Source organism: Gallus gallus, chromosome Z (genome assembly GCF_016699485.2).
Source record: "Gallus gallus isolate bGalGal1 chromosome Z, bGalGal1.mat.broiler.GRCg7b, whole genome shotgun sequence".
NCBI classification, from domain to species: domain Eukaryota; kingdom Metazoa; phylum Chordata; class Aves; order Galliformes; family Phasianidae; genus Gallus; species Gallus gallus.
Genome location: NC_052572.1, coordinates 29,955,007 through 29,967,668, shown reverse-complemented (window position 1 = coordinate 29,967,668; position 12,662 = coordinate 29,955,007).

Here is a 12,662-nt window from a genome sequence, read left to right as displayed (position 1 = left end):
TATGAAACAAACTCTACTAAGATTTTTACTATTTGAAAGATATCACCAAAAGATTACAAAAATTAGATACACATATTATACATATATATTATTTTAAAAGAAGAACAAAAAAATATTCTTACAATCATTGTCTCATCATTTCTGAGTGCTCTCCCGTGTGCCTGATCCCAGTGATATCTCTCTCAACTACTTAAATGTTGATGACCTCAATGGACCAAGTTTTTTTTTTTCCAAAGTGGACTACTATTTTCCCAAGTAATAGTATAAATAGTAAAAACTGTGTGCAGTCACAGTTCACATAAGAAGTTCTACTAACTGCTGGAGAAACAGAACATTTTGCAGGAGCAGATTTTAGAAAAACAATTATTTTACTCCCATACTCTTATGAAATGAACTATTGTAAATCCCTAAACTTCTACAGAATTTCCTGAAAATATTGAATGCTTTTTTAGGTTAAAATGTTTTAGGTGACAAAATGTATAACAGTATATTTGATGCTAAAGAGAAACTTTTTGAAACAAATAAACTAATAAAAAAGATGAGGGAGGAGTAGGGAAATAAATTAGAGACACATGGCAAATACAGATTTTTGTATTTCTTTCTTTTTTTTTTTTCTTCCTGTATTATTTTAATGGACATTCACTTCAGTGCCTGGTAATTATATGAAGAAAATTACTCTGGGAGTTAAGAACAGTGCACTCATTTTTCACAGCCAACATAGGATCATGAGGGGAAGGTTCTGTTTAACTAAATTTCCTTTTATGACAAGGTCACCTGTCTAGTTGACCAAATGAAGATAGTTGTTATGTTTTGGATTTCAGTAAAGCTTTTGATACTGTTTGTCACAGTATTTTTCTAGACAAAATCTAACATGTGGCTACATAAAAATGTTATGTGATGGGTGATCTGGCTGATGGGTTGGGCCCAAAATGTTATATGCTATACAAGGTTATATACGATAAAAGGTTATGTACTATAGTACATGGGGTTACATGAGGTAGGAAGCCAGTCAGCAGTAGGGTTCCCCAGGGCTGTGTTTTAGGTCCAGCTCTCTTTAACATTTTCATAAAAGGCTTGTATGTAGGACTATAAGGTTTAATGAACAAAACTGCTGATGATACTAAATTGGGAGGAGCTGCTGACTCCATAAAGGGTGGAGAGGTCTTGCAGAGAGATCTAGATAAAATAGAGTGCTGGGCAATCAACAACCACATTAAGTTTCACAAGAGCAAAGTCTATTATATTCTTTCTCTCCTGTTTCATTCCCTTCCAATAACAATCTGAATATTTTTGATAAAACAAATTTAGTAGCTAACAACTTAAGCAACTTAAAGGTCTGGATTTTTGGCATGTTGCCAGGAAAGCCACTTTAATTCTGGAAAAGTGTCATGTATGTGCCAGCTTCTGAAAAACTTCTGAAGGCTACAATTTCCTTTTTATTGAGTATTTGGATGTATAGTCTGCTATAAAATTTGAAATAGAATACCAGTCATTCAAGGGTATTTTTTTGTCACAGAATTTGCTTGGTGTTCTTTGAAGAATTTTACTTTTTTGCCACGTTGATTTTTCAGGAATGGGGAGGGAACACAATATTATACAGAGACCTGAAGAGAAATCTTTATCTGTGTTATCACTTAGCTAGTGAGGTGAAAGTTTTAAAGTATTACTTTACATATTTCCAGAGAGAGAAATATGTAATTATAATTATCTCTATCAATATTCAATAGCCAAAATAGTGTCTTAAAAAACAACCAAAACAGTACCTTAAAAGGAAATGCTGAAACCTAAATCTATATTTGAAAAATAGGAACAAAAATAAGTTTTGAAAATTATTTCCTAGAGTATACAAATATGCTGGTAAAATTAATGATTCTTTGAACAATTGGAAAAGACAAACACATAAAACAAAACAAATTCTAATAACATTTACACAAAAATAACTGTTATTTTTGGTATACTGAACTATATGATCATCAGAGATAATTTATGTAGAAAAACTAAAAATATATTAACTTAAAATGTTTATTTTAAAAAATAAGAATAGGAAGAGTATCTATTTCTTCATTTTTCAGTCTGATTAGGTGATCATAGAAAATTATTGAAATGCGGAGTGAAACACTTGCATGAGTAAACCTATTATAAAATAATTGAAAATGGTTTGCCAAGACTTTTAAGTTTTTCATAGTGGAAGACAGACTTCATTTGTTTCAAAAGATGTTTTGGAAATGAATACTTGCTCTAATGTTTTGAGGAAATTAATTGGTTTCCTACTTGTACAAAGAGAGACAATGTTAGTGGAAGAAAATGTGTTTTGAATTTAACATTACTTGGAAACTGCATCTTTTGTTTGTCTGTAGGGATTACAGATAAATATGTCCATGCCTTTATTTATATATATATTTGTGTATATGTGTGTGTGTGTGTGTGTGTGTATATATATATATAAAACCTCTGCTATGCCCTTTAGCACCAAATAAAAGATTATCTCTGAGGTTTTGTGTACTGAATGAAAAAATGTGTCAACACCACTATACTGCTACCAGTCTTATTCAGCTATTAAAATTTCACCTTTGATTTAATATTGCAGTAAACTCAGTCTAAGAAGAAGTTTTACTTACATATTTAATTTCTTTCAGCAGCAATGTGCATACCTTTATATGCTTTTTGTTAATATTGTCATAGAATCACATAATTGTTTGGGATGGAAAGGACTTTTAAAGGTTATCTAGTCCAACTACCCTGCAATGAACATCATTTCTTTGGCCCTCTTTTCTTAATGCAATTCACAGACTTAGAAATGTTCAGGTTCCTCAGGTAGTTACAAACCTGATCTTCACTTACTGCAGGAGTGACTTTGTTCCCCCATACACCACTTTCTCATCCATCCACTCAAGAGGTGTGAAAAGAACAGCTGCTAGTGAAGACTAAGGCAAAAAAATTTGTTGAGTACCTCTGCTTTCTCCTTTTTTATTGATACCAGACTGCCTATATTGCTCACTAAAGGAGATAAGCTTTCTTGGATTTCCCTTTTGTGGTTGATGTATTTGTAGAAGCCTTTCTTGTTCTTCTTTGCACCCTTTGCCTAGTCCAGTTCCGGGTGGGCCTTGGTCTTCCTGTCTCCATCCCTACACAGCCTAGCAGTTTCCTTATACTCTTCCCACAATGCTTGTCCTTGTTTCCACTGCCTGTGCATCTTCTTCTTATTCTCCAGTTAGGTCCTGGAGTTCCTAGTCCAGTCATGATGGTCTGTTGACTTCCTCTTCTGATTTCCTACATCTGGGAATGGAGAGTTCTTGTGCCCAAAGGAAAACTTCCTTAAAGATCTGCCTGATCTGCTCCACTCCCTTGCTTTTGAGGACCAGGAGTGGTTATTGTTGTTTGAGTAATTCCCTGAATAGGTAAAGGTCTTTCCTGAAATTAACATCCTGATTTTACTCTTTGTCCGTCCCATATCCCTCAGGAATGTAATCTCCACAACTGCACAGTCACATAGCTCAGTTCAGTAAAATAATTTCAGGATCTTGTCTCCTTTTCCCCGGAATTTTTTTTATTCTGTGAAGAACATTCTATTTATTTATTTATTTTAAGTAATAATAAACTTTTTACTGAATTATCATTGTAATCTGTGCTACAAAACTCATGATTTCATTTTTGTGAATGATTTTTCACCCATTTCTCTTCCTTTAGCCATCCAGGTATTTTTCTTTTGAGGTTTTTTTCTAGTGGTCACCATGCAGCAGCAACAACAATGCTGTTGCAAGGATCTTAGTTGTTGTTTACTCTCTCTATTCTTGTTCACTACAGGCCATCTGAAAGAGGGCAGTAGAGATTTTATATAAATCTATAAGATAAGGCTCAGGATTGACCCACCGGAATGATTAATTCTTCAGTGTAATAGAAAACCAGGAAATACAGAGTAAATCTTAGTTTGTAAGATCCTAAGTGTTCATCACAGTAGAATTAAAATTTAAAATCAACAACCAGGAAAAAAGTTCATACAATAAATTATGAACAGATGTTACTGAGTCCACCACAGAGTTGTTCCTTATACTAGGTCAGTGATATTTTACCGTTTCTTTGGTGAAAGCAGAAGCTCCCCTTTAGTCTGTTCTGTTTGGACTCTATTTGTAAAGAAGTTTGTGATAGTTGGTACTAATTAGTCTCCGAGTGTTTTCCAAACACTTCCTCTTTGCTGTTTCCTGTTCAACGCCTTGCTCCTTTTCTATTGCACTTTTATTAATTCGAATTAATTTTACTCACAAGTTACTGAGGAAGATTTCAGTAGCCAGGTATTTCTGTGTAATTCTTTGTGGTCTTCACAGAGATTTTCTGGAGATTCTATAAGATAAAGATCATCCTTTACTGTAGACATTTAAAGGTTAAAAAAAAACAAAAACCCTCAGTCATTTGTAGCCTAGTCTAAAGAAGGGTTTCTGGGATTTAAATGGTATTTTTGCAAAGCAGTAGGAAAGATTCAAGCCTATCCTGTTGCTTAGACAGCTAATTATACTATTCCATGCTGCAATTACAATTAAAGATTTTTAGCTGATGAAAGCCATGTTCACTGTATTCTCATTATCTTATATTTCCTTACCAATGCTGAAGTATATAATGATTTTGGTGAAATAAAAACAGGTCAAAAAGATGTACTTTCTCAGTAAAATGGACTAGCTTAAAGCCTCCAGTAAAACTCATGCTCTCCATTATATTTTAACCACATTATCTGAAGTAGAAACATTCATGCTTTCTGCTGAAGGTATTTTGTTTAAACTGATCTTAAAAAATATATATATATATATATATATATTGTTTGGCACTCATTATAGTGCTACCTTTATTGTTCAAATCAGTAACATTTAGGCTCTTCCTAGGCTGCTTTCTTGGACTTGAGCTAATTGTTCTCTCTCCATTTTACTTAGTTTGACAGATTGACAGAAATCCTTTACTGGGAGCTAAATCATACCAAAAAGTGGGCAGTAATTTCATATGTGATAAATACAATTATTTTACTTAATAATAAACAGCAGAATTAATCAATACCAACTTAGTAAAAAGGAAAAAAGTACTGCATGCATGTATCTGTCGATATGATTAATCACGGTCAAATATCTGGAGTTCTAGAGTAAGTAACAATGCAAGAAAATATCATTAATTAAGGGATTTTGGAGGCTATTTAGAAGTCAGGTTTGCTTCCACAGTAATATTTACTAAATGTTTGATTTTCAACTAAGTATAGGTAAGTAATATAAATATCTTACCATATTTTCTCATTTCTTAATCTTCTCTCATTATTCATTAGAGTGCACAAAAGGAAAAGGTATTCTACACAAAAATGATATACCTCATGCTGTAACATTATTAGTCACAACAACTTTCAAGTTCAGAAGTAAAGTGAATTCTTGGATGTCTGATACTTAATTTTGTTTTCATTACTGTTAGGAAAAGAACTCAGCCTTAACAAACAATACATCTAATATCTGATCATTTCTTAAATTTTATAATATTCAATTCATTTCCTGTTCTGTATAACAAATGTGTGCAGAAGATGTTTCTCTGATGTTATCTTTCTTAATTTGTAGTTACACAATCATTCCCATAGCAACAGAATGATGGTAGAAACACTGCATTGTTCCTTTCTAATTTGAGTAGGAGAAGCTGAGATGTGAATCAAGAGATGATTTTCAAAGAGAGCACAGAGAAAGATGATGAGTAACTTAATCTGAATATTAAGATTTTTCATCTAGTTTTCTTTTGCCCCATTGTCAAAATCTCTACTGTTGGCAATAAAATATTATAACTTGGTTTATAACTTGATCAAGAAAGTTTTTATTGCATTGATGATGGGAAATAATCCTGTTTTTATATTAATATGGATATGAAACAAAATTCCATTTGTTAATAAAGATAAAAATCCCAGTATCAGATATATCAATGCTTCCAAGTAGCCAATTTGCCACTCAAGTGGGTGGAAGCATGGCTGCTACAGAAATGTCATTCAGTATATCTTTCTCAGGAGAAACTTTCAATAGGTTTACTAAAATCCAGGATAATTTTGCTACAAAATGAAAATGTAATAAGGAAAATCTTTGGTTAGCTTACATTTTGTTTTACCTTCATCTATCTCTTGGCTACCCCTGACTGGAATTGTTTTCTTATTACCTTTACTTTCACTCCAGTACTTGTGGAGGGACTATGCAACCTTCTTACTACTCCTGAACTGTGTCTTATATTTGAAGTGTGTGATAACACCTTTATGAAATTAAATTGCCCTTTCTCAGGATATACTTATTAGAACAGAGTAGAAATAGAACAGAATAAGAATAGGGTAGGAATGAAATAGGAATGGAATAAAAGAGAAATAGACTAGACAAGAGGCCTTAATCAAAACCAGAAAGATTATATCCACTTCTTTTCCTTCATCTACCAAGCAGGTGGCCTTATCATAGAAGGAAATCAAATTACTAAGGCAGGACATTCCAATGTTTAACCTATGTTAATTATGACTGATAACAACTTTGTTTTTAAAATGCCTTTTGGTAACCCTCTGGGACAATCTTCTTTATAACTTTTCCAATCAGTGAGGTTAAACAAATAAATCTACAGTTTCTTTGATCTTATCTCATGCTATTTTGTAGATAGATATAACACTGCAAAACTTCTGGTTATCAGAGATCTCTTCACAGTTTCAGGAACTTTGTAAATTATTGAGTGGATTTCAACTGTAAGATCCAGTAATTCCTATAATCTGATGGTATGAACAATGGGATTGACTATTCCTGGGCTTTGGTTCTTGAAAAAATGACCAGTTCTCACTAAACACTCTAGATTCCTAGGAAACTCTGATAACTAGCTCATTGAAAAGCTTGAAGTTTGCTCTCTTAAAAACCAGTGCAGACATTTTTTCTCATTACAATAAAAATTTTGAACTGTGGCCAAAGTAGCCACTTACTGCCAGCTTTCTTATTAGGCATTCCTTGATCTCAAAAAACAGATCTAGGAGAGAACCTTTTCTCATTGGCTTACTGCATTTGACAGGAAATAGTCTTCAGTATGCTTCAGGAGTTTCCAAGACTTGCTTGTCATTACAGTATGATAAGGGTAACTGATCCATGGTTTACCTCAAAATGCCTATAGAATAGATAGATCTTCCATGAAATTGTGTTAAGTAGACAGTAGATACAACACCTGCTTTGTTTTCCACGTGCTCAATTCTAGGGTCTCTCTATTGCAGTGTCCCTAACAGCAAGGGCTATACAGTCTAATCTCTCCCTCACATACAGCAGAACATCTCCGCTTCTCCTGTCCTTCAGTTTGTCTCTTCTGAAGGCCAATAGTTTTCCATTCCACCACTCTAGTCATAGGGGTCTTTCTATTAAATGTCCTAATAAAATCATGGAATCATAGAGTCACCAAGACTGAAAAAGACCTCCAAAATCACATAGTCCAACTGTCCACCGACCATGAGTATTTGCACCCTAAACTATGTCCTTTAGTACCACATCTAAACATTTCTTGAACACTTCCAGGGATGGTGACTGAAGCAACTCACTGGGCAGCTTATTCCAGCACTTGGCCAGTCATTTGGAGAAGAAATATTTCCTAATATCCAACTTGAACCTTGTCTGGTGCAACTTGAGGTCATTCCCTTTTGTCCTATTGCTAGTTACATGGGAGAAGAGGTCATCCCTTATAATGCCTCAATCTCCTCTCAGGCAGCTGTAGGGAGTGATAAGACATCTGCTGAGCCTCTCCTTCTCTGGACTAAACAATTCTAGCTCCCTCAGCCACTCCTCATAAGACTTGTGCTCCAGACCCCTCACAAGCTTGTTTGCCCCTGTCTAGACAAGCTTCAGGGCTTCAATGTCTTTCTTGTAGTGAGGGGCTCAATGTAATCGTAATTCTAGAAGAGGGACAAAGCTTCCCATTTGTCCCATTTGTCCCATTACTCATGTTACATGTGTTACTATAGAAGCATTTCAGATATTCTTGGTGTAAAAGCCTTTCAGTTTTGTGCAACAAATAAAGGAAAAATGTGTAGTATTGTTTCTGTACTCACAAAAGTGTCTTTTAACATATGGGTCTTTTGGTTCCAACATTTTGTATTTCAAATTTGAGACCCTATTTCTAATATATTTCTTTAGTCAGGACGGACTTTTCTGCACTGATGGATGTCACTCATGCTTCATCTAGAAATTGGTTAAATTAATTATATTATTTATTAAATTTAACCCTTTTTCCAAATTCCATAGGATATACCCCAATATATTTTTAGAGTCCATGGGAGGAAATTTTTTCACTACTTTTTAAACACAGATTTTCATCTCTTAGATGAGATAACATACCATATACAACAAAATTGCAGGCCTCTACTGAAAAGTTTCCACAGCCATTAAATGTAATAATTATACTGTCTTTAATGTAATTTTAAATTAGAGATTAAATTACTGTCAATCTCTTTTACATAAAATCCTAATTATTAGATTGCCTGTGCTGTAAGAGTTTATTTTCAAAATGCTGTTGTAAAACAAGCCCCAAGAAGTTTATCCTACTCAGAATGGCAATTGGAAGCATAGCTATGTTGAAATAATGCTTCTTCACAATCTATCTATATATAATTTTTTATATTTATTTATATAACTAAAAATAAAATTAAAAAGAAAAAAACCACAGAAATTAAAATCGAGGTCAATGATGTTCAGAATAAAAACAAAATAAGAGCCAAATGAAGACAAGTGTTGTATCTTTTGGTTAATGTAGTTTACATTCACCAAATAAATAAATAAACAAATATGTAGTTTTGATTTTCTGATTGGATTCCTTAATATTTATTGAAAATTTTTCACATATAGTTGTGCTTCTATAAATTCAATATCCACAGATGAAAAACATGTTGAAGTACCTGAGGTAGTTCACACTGCAAAATTGGCCACAATCTAACAGTTTAAGCTGAATGCTTATTGTGCCACATGTTGTTAATGAAATTAGACACAGATAAATTGGCCTGAATTTAAGTGTGGGCAGGCATGTCCTACCTGTGTGTCATGGGCCGCATTCGGCCAGGCACAGCCTGTCCTGCAGCTACCTCTGCCCTGAGCTATTGTGGTGTCAGCTCTGCCCCACTAGGGCAGGACACAACCTGTCCTGTCCCCAGGAGTGCACCCATCACTTAGCAACAACCAAACACTGATGTGCAATTGTAACTGTCTGGAGTAAAACCAGGACAAGAGGAGGATGCATTGCACTTCTGGCTCAAGTTATGGCAAATAATTATATGCATTTTTATACACTGGCTAAACTCAGTCTTGTGACATTGAAAAATAGGCATACTTGCTTTCTGTTTTGATAAAGGAATCTGAGAGTAGGTTTCAAGATTTCTGAAAAAAAAAAAAAAAAATCATCATTTTTTCTGGTATATTTGCAACTCCGTTTTCAGTTGGCATAAATACATTACCTGCAAATTTTCAAATGGAATGTATAGACTTGCAATCAGATATTCAATTCAAAGAAAAATCTGATCATGTCTCTCTGCTAGACTTCTGTAAGGCCTATATTACCAAAGAAGAACATCCCTTGTTTCATAGTAACACCTTATTAATGTCAGTATTGCTTGTTGGTGGTATGCACATTTGTGATCAACTTTCCAAGGATGAAACGCAGGAAGAATAAAGTTCATCAAAAATTTCTGATGAACACCTTGAGAACTCACTGTAAATTGCAAACACTTCCACTGAAGTGGACTGCTTTAGTTTCGTAGAAACAAGTTCAAATATTCCAGTAGTTTGATGCTTTCATTCCTTATCTACATTAACTGTATTATATATTTTATATGCAGCCCAAGACATATCCTCTTCATTCCATGTGACCATGGCAAACCAAAATTTTGGATGCTCATGGTGTAGGGTGTGTTAGTGAGTTTTGTTCAGATTGAGATTGAGAAGAAAGGGGTACAAAGCCAGTACATTTTTATATGTAACATGATTGCTGTGTGGAAGAAAGTAAAGAAACTTTTTTTTTTTTTTTTCTTTTGAGAAGATGAAAAAACAATGATACTACAAAGATTAAACATTATCGTTATTTCTAGTGAATAAGGAATATATATGCAAGAGTCTTTGTACTGTAAATAATATATCTTGCATGTGGAATTTGCTATATCATTTATGGCAATAAAGTCATTGTATGATGCATGGACAAATGAAGCAGATGTCCATAAATTTTCTCCTTTGATTCTTTCAGAAAAATATATTACCATCCTTACATTTCTAGTATTTCATTTTAACTATGAATCAAATCCTTGTTTCAAACTATTTTCCAGCATTTTCCTGCTTTTTAAATACTTATGGTGAAGATATATACACTTTAAATCTTATATTACAAAATACACCTCATAGCTCTGAGGTCCAAAACCATGTGGTACCTTGTTAGCTTCTCAATGTCATTCCTATTTTTAATTTTTAGAAACAAAAGTACAAAATTCATACAAATCACCAAGACTGCAAGCAACATTTTTGTATGTTGGATCAGGTTTCTATCTTTAATTCCCTAAAAGTCTTGTGAATTACTTTATTATGTACTTGTATTTTGTACTGAATAGTGTTCTCAGTGATTTCCTGTATTGAATATATAAACTTACACAGTGAGGACTGCATTCCACTTAGGAATCAACAATAGGGGGAAAAATACTAAAAACGTATTTTATTTTTCTTTTTATCAAATTAAGACTAAAAATACTAGCGGTTGTTGACTGGAAGGTAAAAGATTTTTATCCATATCTCTACCAGTAGTCAACTTTATATTGGATGTCATGAATAATTCATCTTTTAAGAGATTATGCCAGAAATAAAGAAAAAAAAAAAATGATGGACTCAAATAACATTTTGTTTATGTTGCTCTAACTGTTATAATAGATACTTACAAAGTTCCTGTATTCAAACTCATTTTAAATAGGAAGTGACTTACAAGAACTTCAGTACATTTTCATCAAAAGATCGTGTGTTGGGAGACTTTTTTTAAAATTTGTGGGTTTTAAGTTTCTTCTGAAATGCCTCACCTCTATGTCATGCTTACTGAGTTCATACATTTCTAATTTTCAACTGAGAAGGTGAACAGTTACTACATTGCTGTTTCGTTAATGTACTCTGTGTGATTCTTCAGAATAATCCTATTATGATCAAATCAAGTTACCATTAGTTCATTCGCTATATCCAGAGATGATGTTTGTTTGAGCTAATTAAATTAAAGAATGTTTAGTACAAATAGTTGATGTACAGACAATTTTCTGTGGGAGAAACTTGATTATGGAAATTCTAATGAAAGAGAAAACTTAAGCTTTTATAATTTGAGATACAAATTTACCCATAGTGACATATGTTCTCTCCCTCTATTTTTCATAATTTCAATGGAAGTGGGACAGATCTAAGGAGAGAGAATAAAAAGATGAAGAGAACACGTGACTGTTATTGCTAATGAAGTGTGAATTATACCAAGCTGTTACCAAATATCTTGCCAGAAAAGCATCCTTAAGGGACAAAACAGATGAATGAATTTTGTAACTACCACTGTGCAGATATGTGCTGCAAACTAAGAATTTCTGCCTGGATTCTAAGTAATCTCTAGCTCTGATCTCTTACACACTTTTAAACAGAAAGGACTGCTGTCCATCCTGAACATTCTATTTTCAAGCATGAGTATGTAAGGATATGAACATTGTGGTCTTTACTGAGACTGTACTGAAAACATTGGATATTCAGTACTCCACCTACGCCTCCTTCAGCACCTTGTCTTTTACCAGTCTCAAACTGTCTTAGTTTCATGTCCCTGTCTTAACTAAAAAAGGAAGGATGCAGATCAATGTAATAGCCAAGTCTAGTCAAATTAAAAGAAGAGGTGGCTATTTGTTTTTAAAATTTCTTCAAAATCAAAAATCCTATGCATAACAGCTGTGCAATTCGTGGACAAATGCAAAAGGTTCTCAGGCAACACAGAACTACCACACTGACTAGCCTTCCCTTCCCTAATGCTTTCTCACCTTTCCTTCTGTCTGTCTCTGCTAAGAAAGAGAAAACAGGGTGCATCATCTAATGGAATTAGATGGCAACCCTGGTCTGGGCAGGGTTGCCAACCATGACCTCAGGTTTCCTGGGGCACATTCCAAACTCCAGGGATGAAACATCCATAACTTCTCTAGGCAACGTGTTCCAGTGCCTCATCAATCCAAGTAAAAATCTTTCCTCCTAAAACCTCATATAAATCACCCCTCTTGTAGTTTCAAATAATTCCTCCTTGCTGTGCCACTATTAGGTTGTGTTCAGTCAGTCTCCTTTTGTTTATAAGCTCCTTTCAAATACTGAAAGAGTGCAATGAGGTGTTCCCAGAGCCTTCTCCTCTGTAGGCTCAGCAAGTCCAGCTTCCCCAGCATTTATCCATAAGACAGGTGCTTCAGGCCCTTGATCATCTTTTTGGAACTCCTCTAGATGTGCTCCAACAGCTCTGCATCTTTCTTGTGCTGGGTACCCCAGACCTGGATGCAGATGGTGTCTCACAAGGACAGGAAGGGACAAGCACAACCCTTGCACTGCTGGCCACTCCTCTTTTGATGCAGCTTAGAACACAGTTGGTCTTCTGGGCTGCAAGCATTTCATCCACCAGAACTCCCAAGTCCTTCT